This window comes from Mytilus galloprovincialis, unplaced genomic scaffold (assembly GCF_965363235.1).
Source record: "Mytilus galloprovincialis unplaced genomic scaffold, xbMytGall1.hap1.1 HAP1_SCAFFOLD_62, whole genome shotgun sequence".
NCBI lineage: Eukaryota > Metazoa > Mollusca > Bivalvia > Mytilida > Mytilidae > Mytilus > Mytilus galloprovincialis.
Window position 1 is genome coordinate 1 of NW_027468002.1, and position 23,812 is coordinate 23,812.

General features: G+C 35.8%; 20 non-coding genes across 20 annotated transcripts; all 20 read right to left on the minus strand.

Moving 5' to 3' along the window:
* Nucleotides 1–1,996: 1,996 nt before the first annotated feature.
* On the minus strand, nucleotides 1,997–2,115 carry LOC143060007 (5S ribosomal RNA). Its single transcript, XR_012973749.1, has one exon. It is a non-coding gene; the product is annotated as a 5S ribosomal RNA (ribosomal RNA).
* Nucleotides 2,116–2,254: 139 nt separating this feature from the next.
* Nucleotides 2,255–2,373, minus strand: LOC143060063 (5S ribosomal RNA). The gene has a single exon (XR_012973802.1). It is a non-coding gene; the product is annotated as a 5S ribosomal RNA (ribosomal RNA).
* A 1,971-nt stretch (nucleotides 2,374–4,344) lies between these two features.
* On the minus strand, nucleotides 4,345–4,463 carry LOC143060074 (5S ribosomal RNA). Its single transcript, XR_012973813.1, has one exon. It is a non-coding gene; the product is annotated as a 5S ribosomal RNA (ribosomal RNA).
* Nucleotides 4,464–4,602: 139 nt separating this feature from the next.
* Nucleotides 4,603–4,721, minus strand: LOC143060086 (5S ribosomal RNA). Its single transcript, XR_012973824.1, has one exon. It is a non-coding gene; the product is annotated as a 5S ribosomal RNA (ribosomal RNA).
* A 1,971-nt stretch (nucleotides 4,722–6,692) lies between these two features.
* LOC143060097 (5S ribosomal RNA) lies at nucleotides 6,693–6,811 on the minus strand. The gene has a single exon (XR_012973835.1). It is a non-coding gene; the product is annotated as a 5S ribosomal RNA (ribosomal RNA).
* A 139-nt stretch (nucleotides 6,812–6,950) lies between these two features.
* On the minus strand, nucleotides 6,951–7,069 carry LOC143060013 (5S ribosomal RNA). The gene has a single exon (XR_012973755.1). It is a non-coding gene; the product is annotated as a 5S ribosomal RNA (ribosomal RNA).
* Nucleotides 7,070–9,040: 1,971 nt separating this feature from the next.
* LOC143060024 (5S ribosomal RNA) lies at nucleotides 9,041–9,159 on the minus strand. Its single transcript, XR_012973766.1, has one exon. It is a non-coding gene; the product is annotated as a 5S ribosomal RNA (ribosomal RNA).
* A 139-nt stretch (nucleotides 9,160–9,298) lies between these two features.
* Nucleotides 9,299–9,417, minus strand: LOC143060035 (5S ribosomal RNA). Its single transcript, XR_012973777.1, has one exon. It is a non-coding gene; the product is annotated as a 5S ribosomal RNA (ribosomal RNA).
* A 1,971-nt stretch (nucleotides 9,418–11,388) lies between these two features.
* LOC143060054 (5S ribosomal RNA) lies at nucleotides 11,389–11,507 on the minus strand. The gene has a single exon (XR_012973795.1). It is a non-coding gene; the product is annotated as a 5S ribosomal RNA (ribosomal RNA).
* A 139-nt stretch (nucleotides 11,508–11,646) lies between these two features.
* LOC143060047 (5S ribosomal RNA) lies at nucleotides 11,647–11,765 on the minus strand. The gene has a single exon (XR_012973788.1). It is a non-coding gene; the product is annotated as a 5S ribosomal RNA (ribosomal RNA).
* A 1,970-nt stretch (nucleotides 11,766–13,735) lies between these two features.
* Nucleotides 13,736–13,854, minus strand: LOC143060055 (5S ribosomal RNA). Its single transcript, XR_012973796.1, has one exon. It is a non-coding gene; the product is annotated as a 5S ribosomal RNA (ribosomal RNA).
* A 139-nt stretch (nucleotides 13,855–13,993) lies between these two features.
* On the minus strand, nucleotides 13,994–14,112 carry LOC143060056 (5S ribosomal RNA). Its single transcript, XR_012973797.1, has one exon. It is a non-coding gene; the product is annotated as a 5S ribosomal RNA (ribosomal RNA).
* Nucleotides 14,113–16,081: 1,969 nt separating this feature from the next.
* LOC143060057 (5S ribosomal RNA) lies at nucleotides 16,082–16,200 on the minus strand. The gene has a single exon (XR_012973798.1). It is a non-coding gene; the product is annotated as a 5S ribosomal RNA (ribosomal RNA).
* Nucleotides 16,201–16,339: 139 nt separating this feature from the next.
* LOC143060058 (5S ribosomal RNA) lies at nucleotides 16,340–16,458 on the minus strand. The gene has a single exon (XR_012973799.1). It is a non-coding gene; the product is annotated as a 5S ribosomal RNA (ribosomal RNA).
* Nucleotides 16,459–18,427: 1,969 nt separating this feature from the next.
* On the minus strand, nucleotides 18,428–18,546 carry LOC143060059 (5S ribosomal RNA). Its single transcript, XR_012973800.1, has one exon. It is a non-coding gene; the product is annotated as a 5S ribosomal RNA (ribosomal RNA).
* A 139-nt stretch (nucleotides 18,547–18,685) lies between these two features.
* LOC143060060 (5S ribosomal RNA) lies at nucleotides 18,686–18,804 on the minus strand. Its single transcript, XR_012973801.1, has one exon. It is a non-coding gene; the product is annotated as a 5S ribosomal RNA (ribosomal RNA).
* Nucleotides 18,805–20,775: 1,971 nt separating this feature from the next.
* LOC143060064 (5S ribosomal RNA) lies at nucleotides 20,776–20,894 on the minus strand. Its single transcript, XR_012973803.1, has one exon. It is a non-coding gene; the product is annotated as a 5S ribosomal RNA (ribosomal RNA).
* Nucleotides 20,895–21,033: 139 nt separating this feature from the next.
* Nucleotides 21,034–21,152, minus strand: LOC143060065 (5S ribosomal RNA). The gene has a single exon (XR_012973804.1). It is a non-coding gene; the product is annotated as a 5S ribosomal RNA (ribosomal RNA).
* Nucleotides 21,153–23,111: 1,959 nt separating this feature from the next.
* Nucleotides 23,112–23,230, minus strand: LOC143060066 (5S ribosomal RNA). The gene has a single exon (XR_012973805.1). It is a non-coding gene; the product is annotated as a 5S ribosomal RNA (ribosomal RNA).
* Nucleotides 23,231–23,369: 139 nt separating this feature from the next.
* Nucleotides 23,370–23,488, minus strand: LOC143060067 (5S ribosomal RNA). Its single transcript, XR_012973806.1, has one exon. It is a non-coding gene; the product is annotated as a 5S ribosomal RNA (ribosomal RNA).
* Between the last annotated feature and the right edge of the window lie 324 nt (nucleotides 23,489–23,812).

Below are 23,812 nucleotides of genomic sequence, written 5' to 3' on the forward strand. Positions count from 1 at the left end.
TTCAACGTGATATGGTCGTAGACACAGAAGTGTTAAAATTTTTGATATATAAAGTTAGGAAGTAGCAATTTTGAACAGATCTAGAATTTGTATAAAAAATTTTTTTTCAGGTTTAAGATAGAAGCAAAACTAAACACTTACTGCACGATCCAGAGAGTGGAAGATAGTAAAACTAAGCAAGTACACATGGACTTTATAGTAGAAAAAAATTGCAGAGAAGAAAAGAGAGATTTAGAATATGGGACAAGCTATATTTTATTTGTGACTAATACCATGCAACAATTTCAGACTCTTTTTGAAAAATTTTGGTAGCCCTTAAAAGGGCTGTTTAAGCTTTAAAAGCTTCAGGATGCTTCCTTTATTTACTTCTTCTTTGGTGTCTTTGCCTTCTTTGGTTTAGCTGCAGCCTTTGTCTTCTTGGGAGATTTTGTGGCTTTCTTTGCAGATTTGGCAGCAGGTTTTGCAGCAGGTTTCTTTGCAGCTGGTTTCTTTGCTTTTGGTTTAGCTGCTTTCTTTTCACCTGCTGGTTTCTTTGCTGCAGGTTTTCTTTGCGGCAGTCTTTTTGGTAGGTGTCTTTGCCTTCTTTGGCTTGGCGGCTTTAGGTTTAACTACTTTCTTTGCTGGTTTCTTAGCTGGTTTAGCCACTTCCCCAATCTTAAAGCTTCCAGAAGCGCCGGTACCCTTCGACTGTTTCAAGCTGTTGCTCTTCACTCCTGATTTCAGAGCTAACTTCAAGTGAGTGTTTACTGTTTTTGCATCGCTACCAACGCTGAAGTTTGCTAAGATATACTTAAGGATGGCTTGACGGCTGGAGCCTCCACGCTCTTTCAAAGCAGATATAGCCTTTCCGACCATCTCGCTGTATTTTGGATGAGTAGCTACTTTCTTTGGTTTAGCTGCAGCTTTCTTCTTTGGTGACTTAGCTGGGGTCTTTACTACTGGTGCTGGTGCGTCTGACATTTTGCGGTTTTGGTTGTTGAACGATGTGTGCGAATGAACGACAGATTACAATGTTTTCCAAACCTCACTGACATAGTGTAATTATCTATCTAACGCGGACCTCGACGAGAGCACCCTTAAACTTTCATGACAATCTAATTCAAACAGATCGACAAGAAAATCTGTGTGCTTGTTCGACAAGTTTTAATCATTTGTTTCAAATAAATTGTACTTTTTGATATATAAATCATACACGAAAATCTTCAGCAGGAATTTTTCTTTCAGAATATATCATAAGAATTAAACAAAATACCACGAGTGAAGAAATATTTACGATTAATGTACAACTTGTCAAATTTCTCTCGTGCGATTCTTCATCAGAAAACGTGTTGTATTATTTCACAAAAACTAGATTGTGCCGTAAAAATGATATACATTTGTAGTAAAATCATTTCTTTATATGTTTTTGCTTTCAGATATACGTAGAAATAAAGAGACTTCCCAGAAATTTAGATTTTGCCTTCGATATGAAAGCACACAAAGATGGCAAACTTCGAAAGCGGGACTTCCTTGACCGAGATGAAAGACGTTTCAAATATTCGAATTTTTTACTGGAACTTTACAAGCTATAATTAGTATTTATTGTTTATTATTTGTTTTTGCTATAATGAATTTTTGCTAATCAGAATCCTTTCAGAAAAATAGTGAATCATATAAGCCCTGGTCAAAAAGAAAGAGGCGATTTCAAATGACGACAAATGGCGGATACCATATTATCACAGACGACCTAATTTAAAAAAAAAAATATATGTAGCCACATGCATGTGGAAGGAGTGGAATTCTTAAGTGTATATAACTTGACTTGCATGTATTTCACGTAAAAATATTTCACCATGCAGATGGGTATTGAAAAATAAATAAATTTATGAATGATTTATTTTCTGTTTTCTTCATTCATTGATAGCTAGATATGTTGAATATTACATCCAAGTAAATTAGTAAAAAAAATCATAGAACAATTATGTTTGGTAGGAATGCAAAATTATAAGTAAAAAAATGTCTACAACACCCGGTATTCCCAGGCGGTCACCCATCCAAGTACTAACCGGGCTCGACGTTGCTTAACTTCGGTGATCGGACGAGAACCGGTGTTTTCAACGTGATATGGTCGTAGACACAGAAGTGTTAAAATTTTTGATATATAAGGTTAGGTAGTAGCATTTTTGAGAAGAAATTTATATAAAACAGATTTTTTTCTGAAGCAAAACTTCACATTAATTGTTTGGTAGAAATGCAAAATTATAGGTACAAAAAATGTCTACAACACCCGGTATTCCCAGGCGGTCACCCATCCAAGTACTAACCGGGCTCGACGTTGCTTAACTTCGGTGATCGGACGAGAACCGGTGTTTTCAACGTGATATGGTCGTAGACACAGAAGTGTTAAAATTTTTGATATATAAAGTTAGGAAGTAGCAATTTTGAACAGATCTAGAATTTGTATAAAAAATTTTTTTTCAGGTTTAAGATAGAAGCAAAACTAAACACTTACTGCACGATCCAGAGAGTGGAAGATAGTAAAACTAAGCAAGTACACATGGACTTTATAGTAGAAAAAAATTGCAGAGAAGAAAAGAGAGATTTAGAATATGGGACAAGCTATATTTTATTTGTGACTAATACCATGCAACAATTTCAGACTCTTTTTGAAAAATTTTGGTAGCCCTTAAAAGGGCTGTTTAAGCTTTAAAAGCTTCAGGATGCTTCCTTTATTTACTTCTTCTTTGGTGTCTTTGCCTTCTTTGGTTTAGCTGCAGCCTTTGTCTTCTTGGGAGATTTTGTGGCTTTCTTTGCAGATTTGGCAGCAGGTTTTGCAGCAGGTTTCTTTGCAGCTGGTTTCTTTGCTTTTGGTTTAGCTGCTTTCTTTTCACCTGCTGGTTTCTTTGCTGCAGGTTTCTTTGCGGCAGTCTTTTTGGTAGGTGTCTTTGCCTTCTTTGGCTTGGCGGCTTTAGGTTTAACTACTTTCTTTGCTGGTTTCTTAGCTGGTTTAGCCACTTCCCCAATCTTAAAGCTTCCAGAAGCGCCGGTACCCTTCGACTGTTTCAAGCTGTTGCTCTTCACTCCTGATTTCAGAGCTAACTTCAAGTGAGTGTTTACTGTTTTTGCATCGCTACCAACGCTGAAGTTTGCTAAGATATACTTAAGGATGGCTTGACGGCTGGAGCCTCCACGCTCTTTCAAAGCAGATATAGCCTTTCCGACCATCTCGCTGTATTTTGGATGAGTAGCTACTTTCTTTGGTTTAGCTGCAGCTTTCTTCTTTGGTGACTTAGCTGGGGTCTTTACTACTGGTGCTGGTGCGTCTGACATTTTGCGGTTTTGGTTGTTGAACGATGTGTGCGAATGAACGACAGATTACAATGTTTTCCAAACCTCACTGACATAGTGTAATTATCTATCTAACGCGGACCTCGACGAGAGCACCCTTAAACTTTCATGACAATCTAATTCAAACAGATCGACAAGAAAATCTGTGTGCTTGTTCGACAAGTTTTAATCATTTGTTTCAAATAAATTGTACTTTTTGATATATAAATCATACACGAAAATCTTCAGCAGGAATTTTTCTTTCAGAATATATCATAAGAATTAAACAAAATACCACGAGTGAAGAAATATTTACGATTAATGTACAACTTGTCAATTTCTCTCGTGCGATTCTTCATCAGAAAACGTGTTGTATTATTTCACAAAAACTAGATTGTGCCGTAAAAATGATATACATTTGTAGTAAAATCATTTCTTTATATGTTTTTGCTTTCAGATATACGTAGAAATAAAGAGACTTCCCAGAAATTTAGATTTTGCCTTCGATATGAAAGCACACAAAGATGGCAAACTTCGAAAGCGGGACTTCCTTGACCGAGATGAAAGACGTTTCAAATATTCGAATTTTTTACTGGAACTTTACAAGCTATAATTAGTATTTATTGTTTATTATTTGTTTTTGCTATAATGAATTTTTGCTAATCAGAATCCTTTCAGAAAAATAGTGAATCATATAAGCCCTGGTCAAAAAGAAAGAGGCGATTTCAAATGACGACAAATGGCGGATACCATATTATCACAGACGACCTAATTTAAAAAAAAAAATATATGTAGCCACATGCATGTGGAAGGAGTGGAATTCTTAAGTGTATATAACTTGACTTGCATGTATTTCACGTAAAAATATTTCACCATGCAGATGGGTATTGAAAAATAAATAAATTTATGAATGATTTATTTTCTGTTTTCTTCATTCATTGATAGCTAGATATGTTGAATATTACATCCAAGTAAATTAGTAAAAAAAATCATAGAACAATTATGTTTGGTAGGAATGCAAAATTATAAGTAAAAAAATGTCTACAACACCCGGTATTCCCAGGCGGTCACCCATCCAAGTACTAACCGGGCTCGACGTTGCTTAACTTCGGTGATCGGACGAGAACCGGTGTTTTCAACGTGATATGGTCGTAGACACAGAAGTGTTAAAATTTTTGATATATAAGGTTAGGTAGTAGCATTTTTGAGAAGAAATTTATATAAAACAGATTTTTTTCTGAAGCAAAACTTCACATTAATTGTTTGGTAGAAATGCAAAATTATAGGTACAAAAAATGTCTACAACACCCGGTATTCCCAGGCGGTCACCCATCCAAGTACTAACCGGGCTCGACGTTGCTTAACTTCGGTGATCGGACGAGAACCGGTGTTTTCAACGTGATATGGTCGTAGACACAGAAGTGTTAAAATTTTTGATATATAAAGTTAGGAAGTAGCAATTTTGAACAGATCTAGAATTTGTATAAAAAATTTTTTTTCAGGTTTAAGATAGAAGCAAAACTAAACACTTACTGCACGATCCAGAGAGTGGAAGATAGTAAAACTAAGCAAGTACACATGGACTTTATAGTAGAAAAAAATTGCAGAGAAGAAAAGAGAGATTTAGAATATGGGACAAGCTATATTTTATTTGTGACTAATACCATGCAACAATTTCAGACTCTTTTTGAAAAATTTTGGTAGCCCTTAAAAGGGCTGTTTAAGCTTTAAAAGCTTCAGGATGCTTCCTTTATTTACTTCTTCTTTGGTGTCTTTGCCTTCTTTGGTTTAGCTGCAGCCTTTGTCTTCTTGGGAGATTTTGTGGCTTTCTTTGCAGATTTGGCAGCAGGTTTTGCAGCAGGTTTCTTTGCAGCTGGTTTCTTTGCTTTTGGTTTAGCTGCTTTCTTTTCACCTGCTGGTTTCTTTGCTGCAGGTTTCTTTGCGGCAGTCTTTTTGGTAGGTGTCTTTGCCTTCTTTGGCTTGGCGGCTTTAGGTTTAACTACTTTCTTTGCTGGTTTCTTAGCTGGTTTAGCCACTTCCCCAATCTTAAAGCTTCCAGAAGCGCCGGTACCCTTCGACTGTTTCAAGCTGTTGCTCTTCACTCCTGATTTCAGAGCTAACTTCAAGTGAGTGTTTACTGTTTTTGCATCGCTACCAACGCTGAAGTTTGCTAAGATATACTTAAGGATGGCTTGACGGCTGGAGCCTCCACGCTCTTTCAAAGCAGATATAGCCTTTCCGACCATCTCGCTGTATTTTGGATGAGTAGCTACTTTCTTTGGTTTAGCTGCAGCTTTCTTCTTTGGTGACTTAGCTGGGGTCTTTACTACTGGTGCTGGTGCGTCTGACATTTTGCGGTTTTGGTTGTTGAACGATGTGTGCGAATGAACGACAGATTACAATGTTTTCCAAACCTCACTGACATAGTGTAATTATCTATCTAACGCGGACCTCGACGAGAGCACCCTTAAACTTTCATGACAATCTAATTCAAACAGATCGACAAGAAAATCTGTGTGCTTGTTCGACAAGTTTTAATCATTTGTTTCAAATAAATTGTACTTTTTGATATATAAATCATACACGAAAATCTTCAGCAGGAATTTTTCTTTCAGAATATATCATAAGAATTAAACAAAATACCACGAGTGAAGAAATATTTACGATTAATGTACAACTTGTCAATTTCTCTCGTGCGATTCTTCATCAGAAAACGTGTTGTATTATTTCACAAAAACTAGATTGTGCCGTAAAAATGATATACATTTGTAGTAAAATCATTTCTTTATATGTTTTTGCTTTCAGATATACGTAGAAATAAAGAGACTTCCCAGAAATTTAGATTTTGCCTTCGATATGAAAGCACACAAAGATGGCAAACTTCGAAAGCGGGACTTCCTTGACCGAGATGAAAGACGTTTCAAATATTCGAATTTTTTACTGGAACTTTACAAGCTATAATTAGTATTTATTGTTTATTATTTGTTTTTGCTATAATGAATTTTTGCTAATCAGAATCCTTTCAGAAAAATAGTGAATCATATAAGCCCTGGTCAAAAAGAAAGAGGCGATTTCAAATGACGACAAATGGCGGATACCATATTATCACAGACGACCTAATTTAAAAAAAAAAATATATGTAGCCACATGCATGTGGAAGGAGTGGAATTCTTAAGTGTATATAACTTGACTTGCATGTATTTCACGTAAAAATATTTCACCATGCAGATGGGTATTGAAAAATAAATAAATTTATGAATGATTTATTTTCTGTTTTCTTCATTCATTGATAGCTAGATATGTTGAATATTACATCCAAGTAAATTAGTAAAAAAAATCATAGAACAATTATGTTTGGTAGGAATGCAAAATTATAAGTAAAAAAATGTCTACAACACCCGGTATTCCCAGGCGGTCACCCATCCAAGTACTAACCGGGCTCGACGTTGCTTAACTTCGGTGATCGGACGAGAACCGGTGTTTTCAACGTGATATGGTCGTAGACACAGAAGTGTTAAAATTTTTGATATATAAGGTTAGGTAGTAGCATTTTTGAGAAGAAATTTATATAAAACAGATTTTTTTCTGAAGCAAAACTTCACATTAATTGTTTGGTAGAAATGCAAAATTATAGGTACAAAAAATGTCTACAACACCCGGTATTCCCAGGCGGTCACCCATCCAAGTACTAACCGGGCTCGACGTTGCTTAACTTCGGTGATCGGACGAGAACCGGTGTTTTCAACGTGATATGGTCGTAGACACAGAAGTGTTAAAATTTTTGATATATAAAGTTAGGAAGTAGCAATTTTGAACAGATCTAGAATTTGTATAAAAAATTTTTTTTCAGGTTTAAGATAGAAGCAAAACTAAACACTTACTGCACGATCCAGAGAGTGGAAGATAGTAAAACTAAGCAAGTACACATGGACTTTATAGTAGAAAAAAATTGCAGAGAAGAAAAGAGAGATTTAGAATATGGGACAAGCTATATTTTATTTGTGACTAATACCATGCAACAATTTCAGACTCTTTTTGAAAAATTTTGGTAGCCCTTAAAAGGGCTGTTTAAGCTTTAAAAGCTTCAGGATGCTTCCTTTATTTACTTCTTCTTTGGTGTCTTTGCCTTCTTTGGTTTAGCTGCAGCCTTTGTCTTCTTGGGAGATTTTGTGGCTTTCTTTGCAGATTTGGCAGCAGGTTTTGCAGCAGGTTTCTTTGCAGCTGGTTTCTTTGCTTTTGGTTTAGCTGCTTTCTTTTCACCTGCTGGTTTCTTTGCTGCAGGTTTCTTTGCGGCAGTCTTTTTGGTAGGTGTCTTTGCCTTCTTTGGCTTGGCGGCTTTAGGTTTAACTACTTTCTTTGCTGGTTTCTTAGCTGGTTTAGCCACTTCCCCAATCTTAAAGCTTCCAGAAGCGCCGGTACCCTTCGACTGTTTCAAGCTGTTGCTCTTCACTCCTGATTTCAGAGCTAACTTCAAGTGAGTGTTTACTGTTTTTGCATCGCTACCAACGCTGAAGTTTGCTAAGATATACTTAAGGATGGCTTGACGGCTGGAGCCTCCACGCTCTTTCAAAGCAGATATAGCCTTTCCGACCATCTCGCTGTATTTTGGATGAGTAGCTACTTTCTTTGGTTTAGCTGCAGCTTTCTTCTTTGGTGACTTAGCTGGGGTCTTTACTACTGGTGCTGGTGCGTCTGACATTTTGCGGTTTTGGTTGTTGAACGATGTGTGCGAATGAACGACAGATTACAATGTTTTCCAAACCTCACTGACATAGTGTAATTATCTATCTAACGCGGACCTCGACGAGAGCACCCTTAAACTTTCATGACAATCTAATTCAAACAGATCGACAAGAAAATCTGTGTGCTTGTTCGACAAGTTTTAATCATTTGTTTCAAATAAATTGTACTTTTTGATATATAAATCATACACGAAAATCTTCAGCAGGAATTTTTCTTTCAGAATATATCATAAGAATTAAACAAAATACCACGAGTGAAGAAATATTTACGATTAATGTACAACTTGTCAATTTCTCTCGTGCGATTCTTCATCAGAAAACGTGTTGTATTATTTCACAAAAACTAGATTGTGCCGTAAAAATGATATACATTTGTAGTAAAATCATTTCTTTATATGTTTTTGCTTTCAGATATACGTAGAAATAAAGAGACTTCCCAGAAATTTAGATTTTGCCTTCGATATGAAAGCACACAAAGATGGCAAACTTCGAAAGCGGGACTTCCTTGACCGAGATGAAAGACGTTTCAAATATTCGAATTTTTTACTGGAACTTTACAAGCTATAATTAGTATTTATTGTTTATTATTTGTTTTTGCTATAATGAATTTTTGCTAATCAGAATCCTTTCAGAAAAATAGTGAATCATATAAGCCCTGGTCAAAAAGAAAGAGGCGATTTCAAATGACGACAAATGGCGGATACCATATTATCACAGACGACCTAATTTAAAAAAAAAAATATATGTAGCCACATGCATGTGGAAGGAGTGGAATTCTTAAGTGTATATAACTTGACTTGCATGTATTTCACGTAAAAATATTTCACCATGCAGATGGGTATTGAAAAATAAATAAATTTATGAATGATTTATTTTCTGTTTTCTTCATTCATTGATAGCTAGATATGTTGAATATTACATCCAAGTAAATTAGTAAAAAAAATCATAGAACAATTATGTTTGGTAGGAATGCAAAATTATAAGTAAAAAAATGTCTACAACACCCGGTATTCCCAGGCGGTCACCCATCCAAGTACTAACCGGGCTCGACGTTGCTTAACTTCGGTGATCGGACGAGAACCGGTGTTTTCAACGTGATATGGTCGTAGACACAGAAGTGTTAAAATTTTTGATATATAAGGTTAGGTAGTAGCATTTTTGAGAAGAAATTTATATAAAACAGATTTTTTTCTGAAGCAAAACTTCACATTAATTGTTTGGTAGAAATGCAAAATTATAGGTACAAAAAATGTCTACAACACCCGGTATTCCCAGGCGGTCACCCATCCAAGTACTAACCGGGCTCGACGTTGCTTAACTTCGGTGATCGGACGAGAACCGGTGTTTTCAACGTGATATGGTCGTAGACACAGAAGTGTTAAAATTTTTGATATATAAAGTTAGGAAGTAGCAATTTTGAACAGATCTAGAATTTGTATAAAAAATTTTTTTTCAGGTTTAAGATAGAAGCAAAACTAAACACTTACTGCACGATCCAGAGAGTGGAAGATAGTAAAACTAAGCAAGTACACATGGACTTTATAGTAGAAAAAAATTGCAGAGAAGAAAAGAGAGATTTAGAATATGGGACAAGCTATATTTTATTTGTGACTAATACCATGCAACAATTTCAGACTCTTTTTGAAAAATTTTGGTAGCCCTTAAAAGGGCTGTTTAAGCTTTAAAAGCTTCAGGATGCTTCCTTTATTTACTTCTTCTTTGGTGTCTTTGCCTTCTTTGGTTTAGCTGCAGCCTTTGTCTTCTTGGGAGATTTTGTGGCTTTCTTTGCAGATTTGGCAGCAGGTTTTGCAGCAGGTTTCTTTGCAGCTGGTTTCTTTGCTTTTGGTTTAGCTGCTTTCTTTTCACCTGCTGGTTTCTTTGCTGCAGGTTTCTTTGCGGCAGTCTTTTTGGTAGGTGTCTTTGCCTTCTTTGGCTTGGCGGCTTTAGGTTTAACTACTTTCTTTGCTGGTTTCTTAGCTGGTTTAGCCACTTCCCCAATCTTAAAGCTTCCAGAAGCGCCGGTACCCTTCGACTGTTTCAAGCTGTTGCTCTTCACTCCTGATTTCAGAGCTAACTTCAAGTGAGTGTTTACTGTTTTTGCATCGCTACCAACGCTGAAGTTTGCTAAGATATACTTAAGGATGGCTTGACGGCTGGAGCCTCCACGCTCTTTCAAAGCAGATATAGCCTTTCCGACCATCTCGCTGTATTTTGGATGAGTAGCTACTTTCTTTGGTTTAGCTGCAGCTTTCTTCTTTGGTGACTTAGCTGGGGTCTTTACTACTGGTGCTGGTGCGTCTGACATTTTGCGGTTTTGGTTGTTGAACGATGTGTGCGAATGAACGACAGATTACAATGTTTTCCAAACCTCACTGACATAGTGTAATTATCTATCTAACGCGGACCTCGACGAGAGCACCCTTAAACTTTCATGACAATCTAATTCAAACAGATCGACAAGAAAATCTGTGTGCTTGTTCGACAAGTTTTAATCATTTGTTTCAAATAAATTGTACTTTTTGATATATAAATCATACACGAAAATCTTCAGCAGGAATTTTTCTTTCAGAATATATCATAAGAATTAAACAAAATACCACGAGTGAAGAAATATTTACGATTAATGTACAACTTGTCAATTTCTCTCGTGCGATTCTTCATCAAAAAACGTGTTGTATTATTTCACAAAAACTAGATTGTGCCGTAAAAATGATATACATTTGTAGTAAAATCATTTCTTTATATGTTTTTGCTTTCAGATATACGTAGAAATAAAGAGACTTCCCAGAAATTTAGATTTTGCCTTCGATATGAAAGCACACAAAGATGGCAAACTTCGAAAGCGGGACTTCCTTGACCGAGATGAAAGACGTTTCAAATATTCGAATTTTTTACTGGAACTTTACAAGCTATAATTAGTATTTATTGTTTATTATTTGTTTTTGCTATAATGAATTTTTGCTAATCAGAATCCTTTCAGAAAAATAGTGAATCATATAAGCCCTGGTCAAAAAGAAAGAGGCGATTTCAAATGACGACAAATGGCGGATACCATATTATCACAGACGACCTAATTTAAAAAAAAAAATATATGTAGCCACATGCATGTGGAAGGAGTGGAATTCTTAAGTGTATATAACTTGACTTGCATGTATTTCACGTAAAAATATTTCACCATGCAGATGGGTATTGAAAAATAAATAAATTTATGAATGATTTATTTTCTGTTTTCTTCATTCATTGATAGCTAGATATGTTGAATATTACATCCAAGTAAATTAGTAAAAAAAATCATAGAACAATTATGTTTGGTAGGAATGCAAAATTATAAGTAAAAAAATGTCTACAACACCCGGTATTCCCAGGCGGTCACCCATCCAAGTACTAACCGGGCTCGACGTTGCTTAACTTCGGTTTTCGGACGAGAACCGGTGTTTTCAACGTGATATGGTCGTAGACACAGAAGTGTTAAAATTTTTGATATATAAGGTTAGGTAGTAGCATTTTTGAGAAGAAATTTATATAAAACAGATTTTTTTCTGAAGCAAAACTTCACATTAATTGTTTGGTAGAAATGCAAAATTATAGGTACAAAAAATGTCTACAACACCCGGTATTCCCAGGCGGTCACCCATCCAAGTACTAACCGGGCTCGACGTTGCTTAACTTCGGTGATCGGACGAGAACCGGTGTTTTCAACGTGATATGGTCGTAGACACAGAAGTGTTAAAATTTTTGATATATAAAGTTAGGAAGTAGCAATTTTGAACAGATCTAGAATTTGTATAAAAAAAATTTTTTCAGGTTTAAGATAGAAGCAAAACTAAACACTTACTGCACGATCCAGAGAGTGGAAGATAGTAAAACTAAGCAAGTACACATGGACTTTATAGTAGAAAAAAATTGCAGAGAAGAAAAGAGAGATTTAGAATATGGGACAAGCTATATTTTATTTGTGACTAATACCATGCAACAATTTCAGACTCTTTTTGAAAAATTTTGGTAGCCCTTAAAAGGGCTGTTTAAGCTTTAAAAGCTTCAGGATGCTTCCTTTATTTACTTCTTCTTTGGTGTCTTTGCCTTCTTTGGTTTAGCTGCAGCCTTTGTCTTCTTGGGAGATTTTGTGGCTTTCTTTGCAGATTTGGCAGCAGGTTTTGCAGCAGGTTTCTTTGCAGCTGGTTTCTTTGCTTTTGGTTTAGCTGCTTTCTTTTCACCTGCTGGTTTCTTTGCTGCAGGTTTCTTTGCGGCAGTCTTTTTGGTAGGTGTCTTTGCCTTCTTTGGCTTGGCGGCTTTAGGTTTAACTACTTTCTTTGCTGGTTTCTTAGCTGGTTTAGCCACTTCCCCAATCTTAAAGCTTCCAGAAGCGCCGGTACCCTTCGACTGTTTCAAGCTGTTGCTCTTCACTCCTGATTTCAGAGCTAACTTCAAGTGAGTGTTTACTGTTTTTGCATCGCTACCAACGCTGAAGTTTGCTAAGATATACTTAAGGATGGCTTGACGGCTGGAGCCTCCACGCTCTTTCAAAGCAGATATAGCCTTTCCGACCATCTCGCTGTATTTTGGATGAGTAGCTACTTTCTTTGGTTTAGCTGCAGCTTTCTTCTTTGGTGACTTAGCTGGGGTCTTTACTACTGGTGCTGGTGCGTCTGACATTTTGCGGTTTTGGTTGTTGAACGATGTGTGCGAATGAACGACAGATTACAATGTTTTCCAAACCTCACTGACATAGTGTAATTATCTATCTAACGCGGACCTCGACGAGAGCACCCTTAAACTTTCATGACAATCTAATTCAAACAGATCGACAAGAAAATCTGTGTGCTTGTTCGACAAGTTTTAATCATTTGTTTCAAATAAATTGTACTTTTTGATATATAAATCATACACGAAAATCTTCAGCAGGAATTTTTCTTTCAGAATATATCATAAGAATTAAACAAAATACCACGAGTGAAGAAATATTTACGATTAATGTACAACTTGTCAATTTCTCTCGTGCGATTCTTCATCAGAAAACGTGTTGTATTATTTCACAAAAACTAGATTGTGCCGTAAAAATGATATACATTTGTAGTAAAATCATTTCTTTATATGTTTTTGCTTTCAGATATACGTAGAAATAAAGAGACTTCCCAGAAATTTAGATTTTGCCTTCGATATGAAAGCACACAAAGATGGCAAACTTCGAAAGCGGGACTTCCTTGACCGAGATGAAAGACGTTTCAAATATTCGAATTTTTTACTGGAACTTTACAAGCTATAATTAGTATTTATTGTTTATTATTTGTTTTTGCTATAATAATTTTTGCTAATCAGAATCCTTTCAGAAAAATAGTGAATCATATAAGCCCTGGTCAAAAAGAAAGAGGCGATTTCAAATGACGACAAATGGCGGATACCATATTATCACAGACGACCTAATTTAAAAAAAAAAATATATGTAGCCACATGCATGTGGAAGGAGTGGAATTCTTAAGTGTATATAACTTGACTTGCATGTATTTCACGTAAAAATATTTCACCATGCAGATGGGTATTGAAAAATAAATAAATTTATGAATGATTTATTTTCTGTTTTCTTCATTCATTGATAGCTAGATATGTTGAATATTACATCCAAGTAAATTAGTAAAAAAAATCATAGAACAATTATGTTTGGTAGGAATGCAAAATTATAAGTAAAAAAATGTCTACAACACCCGGTATTCCCAGGCGGTCACCCATCCAAGTACTAACCGGGCTCGACGTTGCTTAACTTCGGTGATCGGACGAGAACCGGTGTTTTCAACGTGATATGGTCGTAGACACAGAAGTGTTAAAATTTTTGATATATAAGGTTAGGTAGTAGCATTTTTGAGAAGAAATTTATATAAAACAGATTTTTTTCTGAAGCAAAACTTCACATTAATTGTTTGGTAGAAATGCAAAATTATAGGTACAAAAAATGTCTACAACACCCGGTATTCCCAGGCGGTCACCCATCCAAGTACTAACCGGGCTCGACGTTGCTTAACTTCGGTGATCGGACGAGAACCGGTGTTTTCAACGTGATATGGTCGTAGACACAGAAGTGTTAAAATTTTTGATATATAAAGTTAGGAAGTAGCAATTTTGAACAGATCTAGAATTTGTATAAAAAATTTTTTTTCAGGTTTAAGATAGAAGCAAAACTAAACACTTACTGCACGATCCAGAGAGTGGAAGATAGTAAAACTAAGCAAGTACACATGGACTTTATAGTAGAAAAAAATTGCAGAGAAGAAAAGAGATTTAGAATATGGGACAAGCTATATTTTATTTGTGACTAATACCATGCAACAATTTCAGACTCTTTTTGAAAAATTTTGGTAGCCCTTAAAAGGGCTGTTTAAGCTTTAAAAGCTTCAGGATGCTTCCTTTATTTACTTCTTCTTTGGTGTCTTTGCCTTCTTTGGTTTAGCTGCAGCCTTTGTCTTCTTGGGAGATTTTGTGGCTTTCTTTGCAGATTTGGCAGCAGGTTTTGCAGCAGGTTTCTTTGCAGCTGGTTTCTTTGCTTTTGGTTTAGCTGCTTTCTTTTCACCTGCTGGTTTCTTTGCTGCAGGTTTCTTTGCGGCAGTCTTTTTGGTAGGTGTCTTTGCCTTCTTTGGCTTGGCGGCTTTAGGTTTAACTACTTTCTTTGCTGGTTTCTTAGCTGGTTTAGCCACTTCCCCAATCTTAAAGCTTCCAGAAGCGCCGGTACCCTTCGACTGTTTCAAGCTGTTGCTCTTCACTCCTGATTTCAGAGCTAACTTCAAGTGAGTGTTTACTGTTTTTGCATCGCTACCAACGCTGAAGTTTGCTAAGATATACTTAAGGATGGCTTGACGGCTGGAGCCTCCACGCTCTTTCAAAGCAGATATAGCCTTTCCGACCATCTCGCTGTATTTTGGATGAGTAGCTACTTTCTTTGGTTTAGCTGCAGCTTTCTTCTTTGGTGACTTAGCTGGGGTCTTTACTACTGGTGCTGGTGCGTCTGACATTTTGCGGTTTTGGTTGTTGAACGATGTGTGCGAATGAACGACAGATTACAATGTTTTCCAAACCTCACTGACATAGTGTAATTATCTATCTAACGCGGACCTCGACGAGAGCACCCTTAAACTTTCATGACAATCTAATTCAAACAGATCGACAAGAAAATCTGTGTGCTTGTTCGACAAGTTTTAATCATTTGTTTCAAATAAATTGTACTTTTTGATATATAAATCATACACGAAAATCTTCAGCAGGAATTTTTCTTTCAGAATATATCATAAGAATTAAACAAAATACCACGAGTGAAGAAATATTTACGATTAATGTACAACTTGTCAATTTCTCTCGTGCGATTCTTCATCAGAAAACGTGTTGTATTATTTCACAAAAACTAGATTGTGCCGTAAAAATGATATACATTTGTAGTAAAATCATTTCTTTATATGTTTTTGCTTTCAGATATACGTAGAAATAAAGAGACTTCCCAGAAATTTAGATTTTGCCTTCGATATGAAAGCACACAAAGATGGCAAACTTCGAAAGCGGGACTTCCTTGACCGAGATGAAAGACGTTTCAAATATTCGAATTTTTTACTGGAACTTTACAAGCTATAATTAGTATTTATTGTTTATTATTTGTTTTTGCTATAATGAATTTTTGCTAATCAGAATCCTTTCAGAAAAATAGTGAATCATATAAGCCCTGGTCAAAAAGAAAGAGGCGATTTCAAATGACGACAAATGGCGGATACCATATTATCACAGACGACCTAATTTAAAAAAAAAAATATATGTAGCCACATGCATGTGGAAGGAGTGGAATTCTTAAGTGTATATAACTTGACTTGCATGTATTTCACGTAAAAATATTTCACCATGCAGATGGGTATTGAAAAATAAATAAATTTATGAATGATTTATTTTCTGTTTTCTTCATTCATTGATAGCTAGATATGTTGAATATTACATCCAAGTAAATTAGTAAAAAAAATCATAGAACAATTATGTTTGGTAGGAATGCAAAATTATAAGTAAAAAAATGTCTACAACACCCGGTATTCCCAGGCGGTCACCCATCCAAGTACTAACCGGGCTCGACGTTGCTTAACTTCGGTGATCGGACGAGAACCGGTGTTTTCAACGTGATATGGTCGTAGACACAGAAGTGTTAAAATTTTTGATATATAAGGTTAGGTAGTAGCATTTTTGAGAAGAAATTTATATAAAACAGATTTTTTTCTGAAGCAAAACTTCACATTAATTGTTTGGTAGAAATGCAAAATTATAGGTACAAAAAATGTCTACAACACCCGGTATTCCCAGGCGGTCACCCATCCAAGTACTAACCGGGCTCGACGTTGCTTAACTTCGGTGATCGGACGAGAACCGGTGTTTTCAACGTGATATGGTCGTAGACACAGAAGTGTTAAAATTTTTGATATATAAAGTTAGGAAGTAGCAATTTTGAACAGATCTAGAATTTGTATAAAAAATTTTTTTTCAGGTTTAAGATAGAAGCAAAACTAAACACTTACTGCACGATCCAGAGAGTGGAAGATAGTAAAACTAAGCAAGTACACATGGACTTTATAGTAGAAAAAAATTGCAGAGAAGAAAAGAGATTTAGAATATGGGACAAGCTATATTTTATTTGTGACTAATACCATGCAACAATTTCAGACTCTTTTTGAAAAATTTTGGTAGCCCTTAAAAGGGCTGTTTAAGCTTTAAAAGCTTCAGGATGCTTCCTTTATTTACTTCTTCTTTGGTGTCTTTGCCTTCTTTGGTTTAGCTGCAGCCTTTGTCTTCTTGGGAGATTTTGTGGCTTTCTTTGCAGATTTGGCAGCAGGTTTTGCAGCAGGTTTCTTTGCAGCTGGTTTCTTTGCTTTTGGTTTAGCTGCTTTCTTTTCACCTGCTGGTTTCTTTGCTGCAGGTTTCTTTGCGGCAGTCTTTTTGGTAGGTGTCTTTGCCTTCTTTGGCTTGGCGGCTTTAGGTTTAACTACTTTCTTTGCTGGTTTCTTAGCTGGTTTAGCCACTTCCCCAATCTTAAAGCTTCCAGAAGCGCCGGTACCCTTCGACTGTTTCAAGCTGTTGCTCTTCACTCCTGATTTCAGAGCTAACTTCAAGTGAGTGTTTACTGTTTTTGCATCGCTACCAACGCTGAAGTTTGCTAAGATATACTTAAGGATGGCTTGACGGCTGGAGCCTCCACGCTCTTTCAAAGCAGATATAGCCTTTCCGACCATCTCGCTGTATTTTGGATGAGTAGCTACTTTCTTTGGTTTAGCTGCAGCTTTCTTCTTTGGTGACTTAGCTGGGGTCTTTACTACTGGTGCTGGTGCGTCTGACATTTTGCGGTTTTGGTTGTTGAACGATGTGTGCGAATGAACGACAGATTACAATGTTTTCCAAACCTCACTGACATAGTGTAATTATCTATCTAACGCGGACCTCGACGAGAGCACCCTTAAACTTTCATGACAATCTAATTCAAACAGATCGACAAGAAAATCTGTGTGCTTGTTCGACAAGTTTTAATCATTTGTTTCAAATAAATTGTACTTTTTGATATATAAATCATACACGAAAATCTTCAGCAGGAATTTTTCTTTCAGAATATATCATAAGAATTAAACAAAATACCACGAGTGAAGAAATATTTACGATTAATGTACAACTTGTCAATTTCTCTCGTGCGATTCTTCATCAGAAAACGTGTTGTATTATTTCACAAAAACTAGATTGTGCCGTAAAAATGATATACATTTGTAGTAAAATCATTTCTTTATATGTTTTTGCTTTCAGATATACGTAGAAATAAAGAGACTTCCCAGAAATTTAGATTTTGCCTTCGATATGAAAGCACACAAAGATGGCAAACTTCGAAAGCGGGACTTCCTTGACCGAGATGAAAGACGTTTCAAATATTCGAATTTTTTACTGGAACTTTACAAGCTATAATTAGTATTTATTGTTTATTATTTGTTTTTGCTATAATGAATTTTTGCTAATCAGAATCCTTTCAGAAAAATAGTGAATCATATAAGCCCTGGTCAAAAAGAAAGAGGCGATTTCAAATGACGACAAATGGCGGATACCATATTATCACAGACGACCTAATTTAAAAAAAAAAATATATGTAGCCACATGCATGTGGAAGGAGTGGAATTCTTAAGTGTATATAACTTGACTTGCATGTATTTCACGTAAAAATATTTCACCATGCAGATGGGTATTGAAAAATAAATAAATTTATGAATGATTTATTTTCTGTTTTCTTCATTCATTGATAGCTAGATATGTTGAATATTACATCCAAGTAAATTAGTAAAAAAAATCATAGAACAATTATGTTTGGTAGGAATGCAAAATTATAAGTAAAAAAATGTCTACAACACCCGGTATTCCCAGGCGGTCACCCATCCAAGTACTAACCGGGCTCGACGTTGCTTAACTTCGGTGATCGGACGAGAACCGGTGTTTTCAACGTGATATGGTCGTAGACACAGAAGTGTTAAATTTTTTGATATATAAGGTTAGGTAGTAGCATTTTTGAGAAGAAATTTATATAAAACAGATTTTTTTCTGAAGCAAAACTTCACATTAATTGTTTGGTAGAAATGCAAAATTATAGGTACAAAAAATGTCTACAACACCCGGTATTCCCAGGCGGTCACCCATCCAAGTACTAACCGGGCTCGACGTTGCTTAACTTCGGTGATCGGACGAGAACCGGTGTTTTCAACGTGATATGGTCGTAGACACAGAAGTGTTAAAATTTTTGATATATAAAGTTAGGAAGTAGCAATTTTGAACAGATCTAGAATTTGTATAAAAAATTTTTTTTCAGGTTTAAGATAGAAGCAAAACTAAACACTTACTGCACGATCCAGAGAGTGGAAGATAGTAAAACTAAGCAAGTACACATGGACTTTATAGTAGAAAAAAATTGCAGAGAAGAAAAGAGAGATTTAGAATATGGGACAAGCTATATTTTATTTGTGACTAATACCATGCAACAATTTCAGACTCTTTTTGAAAAATTTTGGTAGCCCTTAAAAGGGCTGTTTAAGCTTTAAAAGCTTCAGGATGCTTCCTTTATTTACTTCTTCTTTGGTGTCTTTGCCTTCTTTGGTTTAGCTGCAGCCTTTGTCTTCTTGGGAGATTTTGTGGCTTTCTTTGCAGATTTGGCAGCAGGTTTTGCAGCAGGTTTCTTTGCAGCTGGTTTCTTTGCTTTTGGTTTAGCTGCTTTCTTTTCACCTGCTGGTTTCTTTGCTGCAGGTTTCTTTGCGGCAGTCTTTTTGGTAGGTGTCTTTGCCTTCTTTGGCTTGGCGGCTTTAGGTTTAACTACTTTCTTTGCTGGTTTCTTAGCTGGTTTAGCCACTTCCCCAATCTTAAAGCTTCCAGAAGCGCCGGTACCCTTCGACTGTTTCAAGCTGTTGCTCTTCACTCCTGATTTCAGAGCTAACTTCAAGTGAGTGTTTACTGTTTTTGCATCGCTACCAACGCTGAAGTTTGCTAAGATATACTTAAGGATGGCTTGACGGCTGGAGCCTCCACGCTCTTTCAAAGCAGATATAGCCTTTCCGACCATCTCGCTGTATTTTGGATGAGTAGCTACTTTCTTTGGTTTAGCTGCAGCTTTCTTCTTTGGTGACTTAGCTGGGGTCTTTACTACTGGTGCTGGTGCGTCTGACATTTTGCGGTTTTGGTTGTTGAACGATGTGTGCGAATGAACGACAGATTACAATGTTTTCCAAACCTCACTGACATAGTGTAATTATCTATCTAACGCGGACCTCGACGAGAGCACCCTTAAACTTTCATGACAATCTAATTCAAACAGATCGACAAGAAAATCTGTGTGCTTGTTCGACAAGTTTTAATCATTTGTTTCAAATAAATTGTACTTTTTGATATATAAATCATACACGAAAATCTTCAGCAGGAATTTTTCTTTCAGAATATATCATAAGAATTAAACAAAATACCACGAGTGAAGAAATATTTACGATTAATGTACAACTTGTCAATTTCTCTCGTGCGATTCTTCATCAGAAAACGTGTTGTATTATTTCACAAAAACTAGATTGTGCCGTAAAAATGATATACATTTGTAGTAAAATCATTTCTTTATATGTTTTTGCTTTCAGATATACGTAGAAATAAAGAGACTTCCCAGAAATTTAGATTTTGCCTTCGATATGAAAGCACACAAAGATGGCAAACTTCGAAAGCGGGACTTCCTTGACCGAGATGAAAGACGTTTCAAATATTCGAATTTTTTACTGGAACTTTACAAGCTATAATTAGTATTTATTGTTTATTATTTGTTTTTGCTATAATGAATTTTTGCTAATCAGAATCCTTTCAGAAAAATAGTGAATCATATAAGCCCTGGTCAAAAAGAAAGAGGCGATTTCAAATGACGACAAATGGCGGATACCATATTATCACAGACGACCTAATTTAAAAAAAAAAATATATGTAGCCACATGCATGTGGAAGGAGTGGAATTCTTAAGTGTATATAACTTGACTTGCATGTATTTCACGTAAAAATATTTCACCATGCAGATGGGTATTGAAAAATAAATAAATTTATGAATGATTTATTTTCTGTTTTCTTCATTCATTGATAGCTAGATATGTTGAATATTACATCCAAGTAAATTAGTAAAAAAAATCATAGAACAATTATGTTTGGTAGGAATGCAAAATTATAAGTAAAAAAATGTCTACAACACCCGGTATTCCCAGGCGGTCACCCATCCAAGTACTAACCGGGCTCGACGTTGCTTAACTTCGGTGATCGGACGAGAACCGGTGTTTTCAACGTGATATGGTCGTAGACACAGAAGTGTTAAAATTTTTGATATATAAGGTTAGGTAGTAGCATTTTTGAGAAGAAATTTATATAAAACAGATTTTTTTCTGAAGCAAAACTTCACATTAATTGTTTGGTAGAAATGCAAAATTATAGGTACAAAAAATGTCTACAACACCCGGTATTCCCAGGCGGTCACCCATCCAAGTACTAACCGGGCTCGACGTTGCTTAACTTCGGTGATCGGACGAGAACCGGTGTTTTCAACGTGATATGGTCGTAGACACAGAAGTGTTAAAATTTTTGATATATAAAGTTAGGAAGTAGCAATTTTGAACAGATCTAGAATTTGTATAAAAAATTTTTTTTCAGGTTTAAGATAGAAGCAAAACTAAACACTTACTGCACGATCCAGAGAGTGGAAGATAGTAAAACTAAGCAAGTACACATGGACTTTATAGTAGAAAAAAATTGCAGAGAAGAAAAGAGAGATTTAGAATATGGGACAAGCTATATTTTATTTGTGACTAATACCATGCAACAATTTCAGACTCTTTTTGAAAAATTTTGGTAGCCCTTAAAAGGGCTGTTTAAGCTTTAAAAGCTTCAGGATGCTTCCTTTATTTACTTCTTCTTTGGTGTCTTTGCCTTCTTTGGTTTAGCTGCAGCCTTTGTCTTCTTGGGAGATTTTGTGGCTTTCTTTGCAGGTTTTGCAGCAGGTTTCTTTGCAGCTGGTTTCTTTGCTTTTGGTTTAGCTGCTTTCTTTTCACCTGCTGGTTTCTTTGCTGCAGGTTTCTTTGCGGCAGTCTTTTTGGTAGGTGTCTTTGCCTTCTTTGGCTTGGCGGCTTTAGGTTTAACTACTTTCTTTGCTGGTTTCTTAGCTGGTTTAGCCACTTCCCCAATCTTAAAGCTTCCAGAAGCGCCGGTACCCTTCGACTGTTTCAAGCTGTTGCTCTTCACTCCTGATTTCAGAGCTAACTTCAAGTGAGTGTTTACTGTTTTTGCATCGCTACCAACGCTGAAGTTTGCTAAGATATACTTAAGGATGGCTTGACGGCTGGAGCCTCCACGCTCTTTCAAAGCAGATATAGCCTTTCCGACCATCTCGCTGTATTTTGGATGAGTAGCTACTTTCTTTGGTTTAGCTGCAGCTTTCTTCTTTGGTGACTTAGCTGGGGTCTTTACTACTGGTGCTGGTGCGTCTGACATTTTGCGGTTTTGGTTGTTGAACGATGTGTGCGAATGAACGACAGATTACAATGTTTTCCAAACCTCACTGACATAGTGTAATTATCTATCTAACGCGGACCTCGACGAGAGCACCCTTAAACTTTCATGACAATCTAATTCAAACAGATCGACAAGAAAATCTGTGTGCTTGTTCGACAAGTTTTAATCATTTGTTTCAAATAAATTGTACTTTTTGATATATAAATCATACACGAAAATCTTCAGCAGGAATTTTTCTTTCAGAATATATCATAAGAATTAAACAAAATACCACGAGTGAAGAAATATTTACGATTAATGTACAACTTGTCAATTTCTCTCGTGCGATTCTTCATCAGAAAACGTGTTGTATTATTTCACAAAAACTAGATTGTGCCGTAAAAATGATATACATTTGTAGTAAAATCATTTCTTTATATGTTTTTGCTTTCAGATATACGTAGAAATAAAGAGACTTCCCAGAAATTTAGATTTTGCCTTCGATATGAAAGCACACAAAGATGGCAAACTTCGAAAGCGGGACTTCCTTGACCAAGATGAAAGACGTTTCAAATATTCGAATTTTTTACTGGAACTTTACAAGCTATAATTAGTATTTATTGTTTATTATTTGTTTTTGCTATAATGAATTTTTGCTAATCAGAATCCTTTCAGAAAAATAGTGAATCATATAAGCCCTGGTCAAAAAGAAAGAGGCGATTTCAAATGACGACAAATGGCGGATACCATATTATCACAGACGACCTAATTTAAAAAAAAAAATATATGTAGCCACATGCATGTGGAAGGAGTGGAATTCTTAAGTGTATATAACTTGACTTGCATGTATTTCACGTAAAAATATTTCACCATGCAGATGGGTATTGAAAAATAAATAAATTTATGAATGATTTATTTTCTGTTTTCTTCATTCATTGATAGCTAGATATGTTGAATATTACATCCAAGTAAATTAGTAAAAAAAATCATAGAACAATTATGTTTGGTAGGAATGCAAAATTATAAGTAAAAAAATGTCTACAACACCCGGTATTCCCAGGCGGTCACCCATCCAAGTACTAACCGGGCTCGACGTTGCTTAACTTCGGTGATCGGACGAGAACCGGTGTTTTCAACGTGATATGGTCGTAGACACAGAAGTGTTAAAATTTTTGATATATAAGGTTAGGTAGTAGCATTTTTGAGAAGAAATTTATATAAAACAGATTTTTTTCTGAAGCAAAACTTCACATTAATTGTTTGGTAGAAATGCAAAATTATAGGTACAAAAAATGTCTACAACACCCGGTATTCCCAGGCGGTCACCCATCCAAGTACTAACCGGGCTCGACGTTGCTTAACTTCGGTGATCGGACGAGAACCGGTGTTTTCAACGTGATATGGTCGTAGACACAGAAGTGTTAAAATTTTTGATATATAAAGTTAGGAAGTAGCAATTTTGAACAGATCTAGAATTTGTATAAAAAATTTTTTTTCAGGTTTAAGATAGAAGCAAAACTAAACACTTACTGCACGATCCAGAGAGTGGAAGATAGTAAAACTAAGCAAGTACACATGGACTTTATAGTAGAAAAAAATTGCAGAGAAGAAAAGAGAGATTTAGAATATGGGACAAGCTATATTTTATTTGTGACTAATACCATGCAACAATTTCAGACTCTTTTTGAAAAATTTTGGTAGCCCTTAAAAGGGCTGTTTAAGCTTTAAAAGCTTCA